Consider the following 12780-nt stretch of genomic DNA (forward strand, 5'->3'; position numbering starts at 1 on the left):
CTTGCCCAGCAGTCAGTCACATCAGGGCCAGTCAAGGCTGAAGGGTAGCAAATAGCATCAGGAACTGAGAGATGCAAGCTTTAGACCCAGGTGTCCTGGCTTGTAAAATAAGCATGTATTCTATTTTTGCCATCTGTTGGGGGTTAGGCAGTTTTTCTTATCTCTTTCAAGAACAATGACACTGCCAGGAAGATAATCTCCTGCTAATGGGCTATTGAATTACTCACTGTGGCTGGTAAGATTAGTTACATCATCCCATTGGGAGATGCTCCACCCAGAGGGAGGAGCCAAGCATCCCTGCCACCATAAAACAAGCGTTTCTGAGACCACAGACAGCCTTCTTCGCTGGATTTCCCAGAGGAATCAGGAACCAAGGCCCAGCTGCTCCTTCGCCGCATTTTCAGAAAGGATCTACACCCTTCTGCAGATCGCCGCTCCAGGAGGAGCAGCCACCATCTGGCTGGACTACTATCAACACCCTGACTTCTCAGGGTGTCAGGTTTTTCTCACTCTGCCAGTGGTTTTTTGCTTGTGCTAAATTACATTGTTATTTAGGGTTTTTTTTCTTCCTAGTAAAAAACTGTTATTCCCATTCCCATATCTTTGCCTGAGAGCCCTTTTAATTCTGAAATTGTGATAATTCGGAAGGAGGGGGTTTGCCTTTTCCATTTCACAGGAGGCTTTTGCCTTCCTTCACAGACTCCTGTCTTTTCAAACCAAGACAGATTTTGGCGCCTGAACAGGGGCTCGAGGGCATTGAGAAAAAAAAAAAAAGGGATTAACAGTTCTTAGGTAGTTTAATTTTTAAGTACCACCATGTGGTCTAGTTTTCCCTGGTTTGGGTGGCATGTGGTCGCAAGTGTATTCTTCCCATTTACAGGCCCTTATCTAAATATGGGTCCTATAACTAAAGCCACTGTGTCTGTTATCAAGTTTGTCCTCTGGGTGAAGGATTCATGGATCTTTAATTTCCTCTGGATGGCAGGTACATGGATTCAGAGCTATCACACACTAACTGCATGTTTTTGGAGTTACTTTAATAATGGTACCTACTGTGTAGAAATGACACGGGGGGAAACTTTCTCCCAACCTTTTAACCATCTTTTTGGGTCTGCTCCACCAGTTTTCGAAGGGTTAAGATCCACTCTAAGTGCTAATGATATCATACAATGGATGGTGTTGCTGATATGCCTGTTATGTTTAGCACTCAGAGATAAGAGAAGATTAACCTGGATAACTACCCTGACACCTACACCAGAGACTAGGGATGCTGCTGCAGAGCCTGACACTACCCCAGAGACTGGAGATGCTGCTGCTCCAGAGCCTGACCCTGCCCCACAGCCTGCCTCAGAAACGAACCACCCAGATTGGGTGAGGGTGCTGGTTAAGGAGATGCAGGAGATGCAAGAGATGCTGAAGGAGTGCATTTCACCAGCTGGTGAGAAGCCCGCCTTTTGCCTTGAAGAGGGACAGTCTAATAGTACAGCTGTGGAACCCACAAATGTTACAACTGTCCAGGCTCCAGCTGAACCACAAAGGCAGTCACAGCCAGCAGCAGTTGCCCCGGTAGAAACAAGGAGGTCTGAGATGAAAGCAGAGCACCCAGATAGAGATAGGAATGGAGGAACCTCACAACCCACAGGGGAGCCAGGAGTTGCGATCATCACCGAGTCCCTGACGTACGAAAGTCTCCGTAATCTGCACAAAGACATTGTGCGACGAGGGCGTGAGGCTTATACTACCTGGCTACTCCGGGTCTGGGACCTTATGGGTACAGGCGTGCAGCTGGACGGTGGTGAGGCAAGGAACTTGGGACCCTTAACCCAGGACTCAGGTATGAATCAGATTTTTGTAAGGGAGCCAGGATCCCTTTCTCTCTGGGAGCGGCTTTTAATGAGTGTCAGAGAGAGGTTTGTCCACAGGGAGAGAATGCAGGAGCACCACCATAGAATGCGTTGGAAGACCCTGGAGGAAGGGATCCAACAGTTAAGGGAAGTGGCAGTATTAGAGGTACTCTTTGGGAGGGATGGACAACATAATAATGACCCCGACAAGGTCAGGTGCACAGGGCAAATGCTGTGGAGTCTGGCAAATCTGGGGCCATCTCAGTACACCACTTTCATTGCAACAATTGATGCTGACACTAACCGAGAGACAGTGGGCTCTGTTGCCAACAAACTTAGGAATTATGAGAGTATGATTAATGGCCCAATGCAGGCTCATATCTCAGCTGTGATTAAGGAGTTCAAAGAAGAGATGAGGGAGGAAATGAGGAAGGTTAATGCAGCACCCGTATGAGTCACAGGCCCCAAAGTCAGAGCCCAACATTCCCCAGCTAGAGAGAGAGGGTACACCCCAAGGGCTAATCTGTGGTTCTTCCTGCGTGACCACGGGGAAGACATGGGGAGGTGGGATGGGAAACCCACTTCTGTCCTGGCAGCACGGGTCTGTCAACTCAAGGAGGGAAACTCTAACCAGGGGAGTTCCACCAAGGTGAAGGTAGCCTCAACCTCCCATGACCAAGCTTTTGGGTACGATCTGTCAGATCCCCTTGAAGGGACCTCTAGTATGTATACCCAGGAGAGGAATAATAACCAGTGTTAGAGGGGCCCTGCCTCTAGCCAGGGAGAGGCACGGGAAAACCGGATCTTCTGGACAGTGTGGATCCGATGGCCTGGCACATCAGAGCCACAAAAATACGATGCCCTAGTTGATACTGGTGCGCAGTGTACCCTGATACCATCGGGACATGTGGGGGCAGAGCCTGTTTCTATTGCTGGTGTGACAGGGGGATCACAGCAATTGACCCTGGTGGAAGCCGAGGTGAGCCTGACTGGGAAGGAGTGGCAGAAACATCCTATAGTGACTGGCCCAGAGGCCCCGTGTATTCTGGGCATAGACTTCCTCCGGAACGGCTATTACAAAGACCCAAAGGGACTCAGGTGGGCTTTTGGCATAGCTGCTGTAGAGGCAGGGGACATTAAGCAATTGAACACCTTGCCTGGACTGTCAGAAAACCCGTCTGCAGTAGGACTCCTGAGGGTGGAAGAGCAACTCGTGCCAATTGCGACCTCGACAGTGCACCGCCGGCAGTATCGGACGGATCGAGATGCCGTGATCCCCATCCACAGAATGATTCGTGAGCTGGAGAGCCAAGGGGTGGTCAGCAAAACCCACTCACCATTCAACAGCCCCATCTGGCCTGTGCGCAAATCTGACGGAGAATGGAGATTGACTGTGGACTATCGTGCCTTGAATGAAGTGACTCCACCGCTGAGCGCCGCTGTACCAGATATGCTGGAACTCCAGTACGAGCTGGAGTCCAAGGCAGCGAAGTGGTATGCCACTATTGATATTGCTAATGCGTTTTTCTCCATTCCTCTGGCAGCAGAATGCAGGCCTCAGTTTGCTTTCACCTGGAGGGGCGTGCAGTACACCTGGAACCGACTGCCCCAGCGGTGGAAACACAGTCCCACTATCTGCCATGGACTGATCCAGACTGCACTAGAAAAGGGTGAGGCTCCAGAACACCTGCAGTACATCGATGACATCATTGTGTGGGGGAACACAGCGGCAGAAGTGTTTGAGAAAGGTAAGAGGATCATCCAGATACTGCTAGAATCTGGCTTTGCCATCAAGAAGAGCAAAGTCAAGGGACCTGCCCGAGAAATCCAGTTCCTGAGAGTGAAATGGCAAGACGGACGGCGCCAGATTCCCACTGAGGTCATCAACAAGATCACCGCTATGTCCCCACCAACCAGCAAGAAGGAAACACAAGCTTTCCTAGGTGCCATAGGTTTTTGGAGGATGCACATTCCCGAGTATAGCCAGATTGTGAGCCCTCTTTACCTGGTTACCCGCAAAAAGAACAATTTCCACTGGGGCCCTGAGCAGCAACAAGCCTTCACCCAGATCAAGCAGGAGATCGCTCATGCTGTAGCCCTTGGCCCAGTCAGAACGGGACCAGAAGTCAAAAATGTGCTCTACTCTGCAGCCGGGAACAATGGTTTGTTCCTGGAGCCTTTGGCAGAAGGTGCCTGGTGAGACTCAAGGTCGACCATTGGGATTCTGGAGCCGAAGTTTCAAAGGGTCCGAAGCCAACTACACCCCAACAGAGAAGGAAATCTTGGCTGCCTATGAAGGAGTTCAAGCCGCCTCAGAGGTGATTGGCACGGAAGCACAACTCCTCCTGGCAGCCCGACTACCAGTGCTGGGGTGGATGTTCAAAGGAAAGGTTCCTACTACCCACCACGCCACCGACGCCACATGGAGCAAATGGATTGCCCTCATCACCCAGCGCGCCCGTATTGGAAACCTGAATCGCCCTGGGATTTTAGAGATAATTACAAACTGGCCAGAAGGTGAAAACTTTAGTCTCACTGACAATGAGGAGCAGGTACAAGCGACAAGAGCTGAAGAAGCTCCACCCTATAACCAACTACCAGCAGAGGAAACACGTTACGCTCTTTTCACTGACGGTTCTTGTCGCATCGTAGGGATGAACCGGAAGTGGAAAGCAGCCGTATGGAGCCCCACACGACAGGTTGCACAAGCTACCGAAGGAGAAGGTGGATCGAGCCAACTTGCTGAACTCAAGGCCGTTCAGCTGGCCCTGGACATTGCTGAAAGGGAGAGGTGGCCAAAGCTCTACCTTTATACTGATTCATGGATGGTAGCCAATGCTCTATGGGGCTGGCTGGGAAGGTGGAGAAAAGCCAACTGGCAACGTAAAGGAAAACCAATCTGGGCTGCTGATATATGGAAAGACATTGCCTCTCGGGTGGAGAAACTAACGGTGAAAGTCCGTCATGTAGATGCCCATGTCCCCAAAAGTCGGGCTAATGAGGAACACCGAAACAACGAGCAGGTAGATCAGGCAGCGAGAATAGAAGTGTCAAAGATAGACTTAGATTGGCACCATAAGGGGGAGTTGTTCCTGGCTCGATGGGCTCACGATGCCTCGGGTCATCAGGGCAGAGATGCCACCTACAAGTGGGCACGAGACCGAGGGGTGGATCTAACCATGGACAGTATTTCTCAGGTTATCCACGACTGTGAGACATGTGCTGCCATCAAACAGGCCAAGCGGGTGAAGCCCCTGTAGTATGGGGGGCGGTGGTCCAAGTACAAGTATGGGGAGGCCTGGCAGATTGACTACATCACACTGCCCCAGACATGCCAAGGCAAGCGCTACGTGCTGACCATGGTGGAAGCCACCACTGGATGGCTAGAGACCTACCCTGTACCTCATGCCACTGCCCGGAACACCATCTTAGGCCTGGAAAAGCAAGTGCTATGGAGACATGGCACACCTGAAAGGATTGAATCTGACAACGGCACCCATTTCAAGAACGGCCTTATCAACACCTGGGCCAGAGAACATGGTATCGAATGGATATATCACATCCCCTATCATGCTCCAGCTGCTGGCAAAGTTGAATGGTGCAACGGACTCCTTAAGACTACCCTGAAGGCACTTGGTGGGGGAACATTTAGAATCTGGGAAAATAACCTGGCAAAAGCAACCTGGATGGTCAACACCCGAGGGTCCATCAATCGAGCTGGCCCTGCCCAGTCTGAACCCTTGCACACAATAGATGGAGATAAAGTCCCTGTGGTACATATGAAGGGTATTTTAGGGAAAACTGTCTGGATTAATCCCACCTCAGGCAGAGACAAACCCATCCGTGGGATTGTTTTTGCTCAAGGACCTGGTTACACTTGGTGGGTAATGCAGAAAGATGGGGAAACCCGTTGTGTACCACAGGGAAACCTGGTCTTAAGTGAAAACTGAGTATAAGATTTCATTGTGACACAGATGGAAATAGAATAAGGGGTGGATAATGTCCTGGCTTGTAAAATAAGCATGTATTCTATTTTTGCCATCTGTTGGGGGTTAGGCAGTTTTTCTTATCTCTTTCAAGAACAATGACACTGCCTGGAAGATAATCTCCTGCTAATGGGCTATTGAATTACTCACTGTGGCTGGTAAGATTAGTTACATCATCCCATTGGGAGATGCTCCACCCAGAGGGAGGAGCCAAGCATCCCTGCCACCATAAAACAAGCATTTCTGAGACCACAGACAGCCTTCTTCGCTGGATTTCCCAGAGGAATCAGGAACCAAGGCCCAGCTGCTCCTTCGCCGCATTTTCAGAAAGGATCTACACCCTTCTGCAGATCGCCGCTCCAGGAGGAGCAGCCACCATCTGGCTGGACTACTATCAACACCCTGACTTCTCAGGGTGTCAGGTTTTTCTCACTCTGCCAGTGGTTTTTTGCTTGTGCTAAATTACATTGTTATTTAGGTTTTTTTCTTCCTAGTAAAAAACTGTTATTCCCATATCTTTGCCTGAGAGCCCTTTTAATTCTGAAATTGTGATAATTCGGAAGGAGGGGGTTTACCTTTTCCATTTCACAGGAGGCTTTTTGCCTTCCTTCACAGACTCCTGTCTTTTCAAACCAAGACATATGGTCAGTTTCCATGGCAACCATAACCAGCCCCCTGTTGCTATGGTCAGTTTCCATGGCAACCATCCCCAGCCCCCTGTTGCTATGGTCACTTTCCATGGCAACCATCCCTAGTCCACTGTTACTATGGTCAGATTCCAAGGCAACCATCATCAGCTACCGTTGCTATGGTCAGTTTCCATGGCAACCATCACCACCCCCCAGTTGCTATGGTCAGTTTCCATAGCAATCATCCCCACCCCCCTGTTGCTATGGTCAGTTTCCATGGCAACCATTCCCAGCACCCCGTTGCTATGGTCAGTTTCCATGGCAGCCATCCCCAGCCCACTGTTTCTATGGTCAGTTTCCATGGCAACCATCCCCAGCTGCCGTTTCTATGGTCGGTTTCCATGGCAACCATCCCCAGCCCCTGTTGCTATGGTCCGTTTCCATGGCAACCATCGCCACCCCCCGTTGCTATTGTCGGTTTCCATGGCTAGCATCACCAGCCCCTTCTTGCTATGGATAGTTTCCATACCAACCATCCCCAGCCTCGCGTTGCTATGGTCGGTTTCCATGACAACCATCCTCAGCCCACTGTTGCTGTGGTCAGTATCCATGGCAACCATCCCTAGCTCCCTGTTGCTATGGTCAGTTTCCAAGGAAAACGTCTCCAGCCCTCCCTTGCTATGGTCGGTTTCCATGGCAACAATCGTGAGCCCCCTGTTGCTATGGTCTATTTCCATGGCAGCCATCCCCAGCCCCCTGTTGCTATGGTCAGTTTCCATGGTAACCATCAACACCCCCCAGCTGCGATGGTCAGTTTCCATGGCAACAACCCCAGCCCCGTGTTGATATGGTCGGTTTCCACAGCAACCATCAATACCCCCCAGTTGCTGTGATCAATTTCCATGGCAACAACCCCAGCCCACTCTTGCTGTGGTCAGCTTCCACGGCAATTATTACCAGCCCCCTGTTGCTATGGTCAGTTTCCATGGCAACCATCCCCAGCCCCTTGTTACTATGCCAGGTTCCATGGCAACCATCACCAGCCCCCCGTTGCTATGGTCAGTTTCCATGGCAACCATCCCCAGCCCCCAGTTGCCATAGTCACTTTCCATGGCAACCATTCCCAGCCCCTTGTTCCTATGGTCAGTTTCCATGGCAACCAACCCCAGCCCCCTGTTGCTATGGTCAGTTTCCATGGCAACCATCACCAGCCCCCTGTTGCTATGGTCAGTTCCCAAGGAAAACATCACTAGGCCCCTCTTGCTATGGTCAGTTTCCAAGGCAACTATCCCCAGCTGCCTGTTGCTATGATTAGTTTCCACGGCAACCATCACCAGCCCCCTGTTGGTATGGTCCGTTTCCATGGCAACCATCAACACACCCCAGTTGCTATGATCAATTTACATGGCAACAACCCCCAGCCCACTCTTGCTGTGGTCAGCTTCCACGGCAATTATTACCAGCCCCCTGTTGCTATGGCCAGTTTCCATGACAACCATCCCCAGCCCCTTGTTACTATGTCAGGTTCCATGGCAACCATCACCAGCCCCCCGTTGCTATGGTCAGTTTCCATGGCAACCATCCCCAGCCCCCAGTTGCCATAGTCACTTTCCATGGCAACCATTCCCAGCCCCTTGTTCCTATGGTCAGTTTCCATGGCAACCAACCCCAGCCCCCTGTTGCTATGGTCAGTTTCCATGGCAAACATTACCAGCCCCCTGTTGCTATGGTCAGTTTCCATGGCAACCATCCCCAACCCATTGTTGCTATGTCAGGTTCCATGGCAACTATCACAGCCCCCGTTGCAAAGGTCAGTTTCCATGGCAACCATCAGCAGCACACTGTTGCTATGATCAGTTTCCGTGGCAACCATCCCCAGCCCCCGGTTGCCATGGTCACTTTCCATGGCAACCATCACCAGCCCCTTGTTGCTATGATCAGTTTCCATAGACACCATCCCCAGCCCCCCCTTGCTATGGTCGGTTTCCGTGGCAGCCATCCCCACCCCATGTTGCTATGGTCAGTTTCCATGACAACCATCCCCACCTCCGGTTGCTATGGTCAGTTTCCATAGCAACCATCCCCCCCGTTGCTATGGTCAGTTTCCATCGCAACCATCACCAGCATGCCTGTTGCTATGCTCGGTTTCCATGGCAACCATACCCAGCACCCCGTTGCTATGGTCAGTTTCCATGGTAACCACCCGCAGCCCACTGTTGCTATGGTCACTTTCCATGGTAACCATCCCCCGCCCCTTGTTGCTATGATCAGTTTCCATGGCAGCCATCCCCAGCCCACTGTTGCTACGGTTAGTTTCCATGGCAGCCATCCCCAGCCCACTGTGGCTATGGTTAGTTTCCATGGCAACTATCACCATCCCCCTGTTTCTATGGTCGGTATCCATGGCAGCCATCCCCAACCCCCTGTTGCTATGGTCAGTTTCCATGGCAACCATCCCCAGCTCCCGTTTCTATGGTCGGTTTCCATGGAAACCATCCCCAGCCCCCTGTTGCTATGGTCCGTTTCCATGGCAACCATCGCCTCCCCCCGTTGCTATTGTCGGTTTCCATGGCTACCATCACCAGCCCCTTCTTCCTATGGGTAGTTTCCATACCAACCATCCCCAGCCTCTCGTTGCTATGGTCGGTTTCCATGACAACCATCCTCAGCCCACTGTTGCTATGGTCAGTATCCATGGCAACCATCCCTAGCTCCCTGTTGCTATGGTCAGTTTCCAAGGAAAACCTCTCCAGCCCTCCGTTGCTATGGTCGGTTTCCATGGCAACAATCGTGAGCCCCCTGTTGCTATGGTCAGTTTCCATGGCAACCATCAACAGCCCCCAGTTGCGATGGTCAGTTTCCATGGCAACCATCACCAGCCCCCTGTTGATATGGTCGGTTTCCACGGCAACCATCAACACCCCCCAGTTGCTGTGATCAATTTCCATGGCAACAACCCCAGCCCACTCTTGCTATGGTCAGTTTCCATGGCAATTATCACCAGACCCCAGTTGCTATGGCCAGTTTCCATGGCAACCATCCCCAGCCCCTTGTTACTATGTCAGGATCCATGGCAACCATCCCCAGTCCCCCGTTGCTATGGTCAGTATCCATGGTAACCATCCGCAGCCCACTGTTGCTATGGTCACTTTCCATGGCAACCATCACCAGACCCCAGTTGCTATGGTCGGTTTGCAAGGAAAACATCACCAGCCCCCTGTTGCTATGGTCAGTTTCCGTGGCAACCATGCCCAGCCCCCGGTTGCCATGGTCACTTTCCATGGCTACCATCACCAGCCCCTTGTTGCTATGGTCAGTTTCCATGACAACCCTCCCCACCCACTGTTGCTATGGACAGTTTCCACAGCAATCATCACCAGACATATGTTGCTATGGTCAGTTTCCATAGCAACCATCCCCCCCCGTTGCTATGGTCAGTTTCCATCGCAACCATCACCAGCCCGCCTGTTGCTATGGTCAGTTTCCATGGCAAGCATCTCCAGACCCCTGTTGCTATGATGAGTTCCCATGGCAACCATCTCTCGACTCCTGTTGCTATGATTAGTTTCCATGGCAACCATCACCAGACCCCTGTTGATATGGTCAGTTTCCACGGCGAGCCTCACCAGCCGCCCGTTGCTATGGTCAGTTTTCATAGCAACCATCAACACCCCCCAGTTGCTATGATTAATTTCCATGGCAACCACCCCAGCCCCCTCTTTTTGTGATCACTTTCCATGGCAACCATCACCAGCCCACCGTTGCTATGGTCGGTTTCCATGGCAGCCATCCCCAGCCCCTTGTTTCGATGGTCGGTTTCCATGGCAACCATCCCAGACCCCTCTTTTTGTGGTCAGTTTCTATGGCAACCATCACCAGCCCGCCGTTGCTATGGTCAGTTTTCATACCAATCATCCCCACCCCCCTGCTGCTAAGCTCAGTTTCCATGGCAACCATCCCCAGCACCCTGTTGCTGTGGTCGCTTTCCATGGCTACCATCACCAAACCCCTGTTGCTATGGTCAGTTTCCATGGCAACCATCACCAGCCCCCTGTTGCTATGGTCAGTTCCCAAGGAAAACATCACTAGGCCCCTCTTGCTATGGTCAGTTTCCAAGGCAACTATCCCCAGCTGCCTGTTGCTATGATTAGTTTCCACGGCAACCATCCCCAGCCCCCTGTTGCTATGGTCCGTTTCCATGGCAACCATCGCCTCCCCCCGTTGCTATTGTCGGTTTCCATGGCTACCATCACCAGCCCCTTCTTGCTATGGGTAGTTTCCATACCAACCATCCCCAGCCTCTCGTTGCTATGGTCGGTTTCCATGACAACCATCCTCACCCAATGTTGCTATGGTCAGTATCCATGGCAACCATCCCTAGCTCCCTGTTGCTATGGTCAGTTTCCAAGGAAAACCTCTCCAGCCCTCCCTTGCTATGGTCGGTTTCCATGGCAACAATCGTGAGCCCCCTGTTGGTATGGTCAGTTTCCATGGCAACCATCAACAGCCCCCAGTTGCGATGGTCACTTTCCATGGCAACCATCACCAGCCCCCTGTTGATATGGTCGGTTTCCACGGCAACCATCAACACCCCCCAGTTGCTGTGATCAATTTCCATGGCAACAACCCCAGCCCACTCTTGCTATGGTCAGTTTCCACGGCAATTATCACCAGACCCCAGTTGCTATGGCCAGTTTCCATGGCAACCATCCCCAGCCCCTTGTTACTATGTCAGGATCCATGGCAACCATCCCCAGTCCCCCGTTGCTATGGTCAGTATCCATGGTAACCATCCGCAGCCCACTGTTGCTATGGTCACTTTCCATGGCAACCATCACCAGACCCCAGTTGCTATGGTCGGTTTGCAAGGAAAACATCACCAGCCCCCTGTTGCTATGGTCAGTTTCCGTGGCAACCATGCCCAGCCCCCGGTTGCCATGGTCACTTTCCATCGCAACCATCACCAGCCCGCCTGTTGCTATGGTCAGTTTCCATGGCAAGCATCTCCAGACCCCTGTTGCTATGATGAGTTCCCATGGCAACCATCTCTCGACTCCTGTTGCTATGATTAGTTTCCATGGCAACCATCACCAGACCCCTGTTGATATGGTCAGTTTCCACGGCGAGCCTCACCAGCCGCCCGTTGCTATGGTCAGTTTTCATAGCAACCATCAACACCCCCCAGTTGCTATGATTAATTTCCATGGCAACCACCCCAGCCCCCTCTTTTTGTGATCACTTTCCATGGCAATTATTACCAGCCCCCTGTTGCTATGGCCAGTTTCCATTGCAACCATCACCAGCCCCCCGTTGCTATGGTCAGTTTCCATGGCAACCATCCCCAGCCCCCAGTTGCCATAGTCACTTTCCATGGCAACCATTCCCAGCCCCTTGTTCCTATGGTCCGTTTCCATGGTAACCATCCCCAGCCCCCTATTGCTATGGTCAGTTTCCAAGGAAAACATCACCAGCCCCCTGGTGCTATGCTCAGTTTCCATGGCAACCATCCCCAGCACCCTGTTGCTATGGTCAGTTTCCATAGCAACCATCCCCCCCCGTTGCTATGGTCAGTTTCCATCGCAACCATCACCAGCCCGCCTGTTGCTATGGTCAGTTTCCATGGCAAGCATCTCCAGACCCCTGTTGCTATGATGAGTTCCCATGGCAACCATCTCTAGACTCCTGTTGCTATGATTAGTTTCCATGGCAACCATCACCAGACCCCTGTTGATATGGTCAGTTTCCACGGCGAGCCTCACCAGCCGCCCGTTGCTATGGTCAGTTTTCATAGCAACCATCAACACCCCCCAGTTGCTATGATTAATTTCCATGGCAACCACCCCAGCCCACTCTTGCTGTGGTCACTTTCCATGGCAATTATTACCAGCCCCCTGTTGCTATGGCCAGTTTCCATGGCAACCATCCCCAGCCCCTTGTTACTATGCCAGGTTCCATGGCAACCATCACCAGCCCCCCGTTGCTATGGTCAGTTTCCATGGCAACCATCCCCAGCCCCCAGTTGCCATAGTCACTTTCCATGGCAACCATTCCCAGCCCCTTGTTCCTATGGTCCGTTTCCATGGTAACCATCCCCAGCCCCCTATTGCTATGGTCAGTTTCCAAGGAAAACATCACCAGCCCCCTGCTGCTAAGCTCAGTTTCCATGGCAACCATCCCCAGCACCCTGTTGCTGTGGTCGCTTTCCATGGCTACCATCACCAGACCCCTGTTGCTATGGTCAGTTTCCATGGCAACCATCACCAGCCCCCTGTTGCTATGGTCAGTTCCCAAGGAAAACATCACTAGGCCCCTCTTGCTATG

This window comes from Passer domesticus, chromosome 11 (genome assembly GCF_036417665.1).
Source record: "Passer domesticus isolate bPasDom1 chromosome 11, bPasDom1.hap1, whole genome shotgun sequence".
Classification (NCBI taxonomy): Eukaryota; Metazoa; Chordata; class Aves; order Passeriformes; family Passeridae; genus Passer; species Passer domesticus.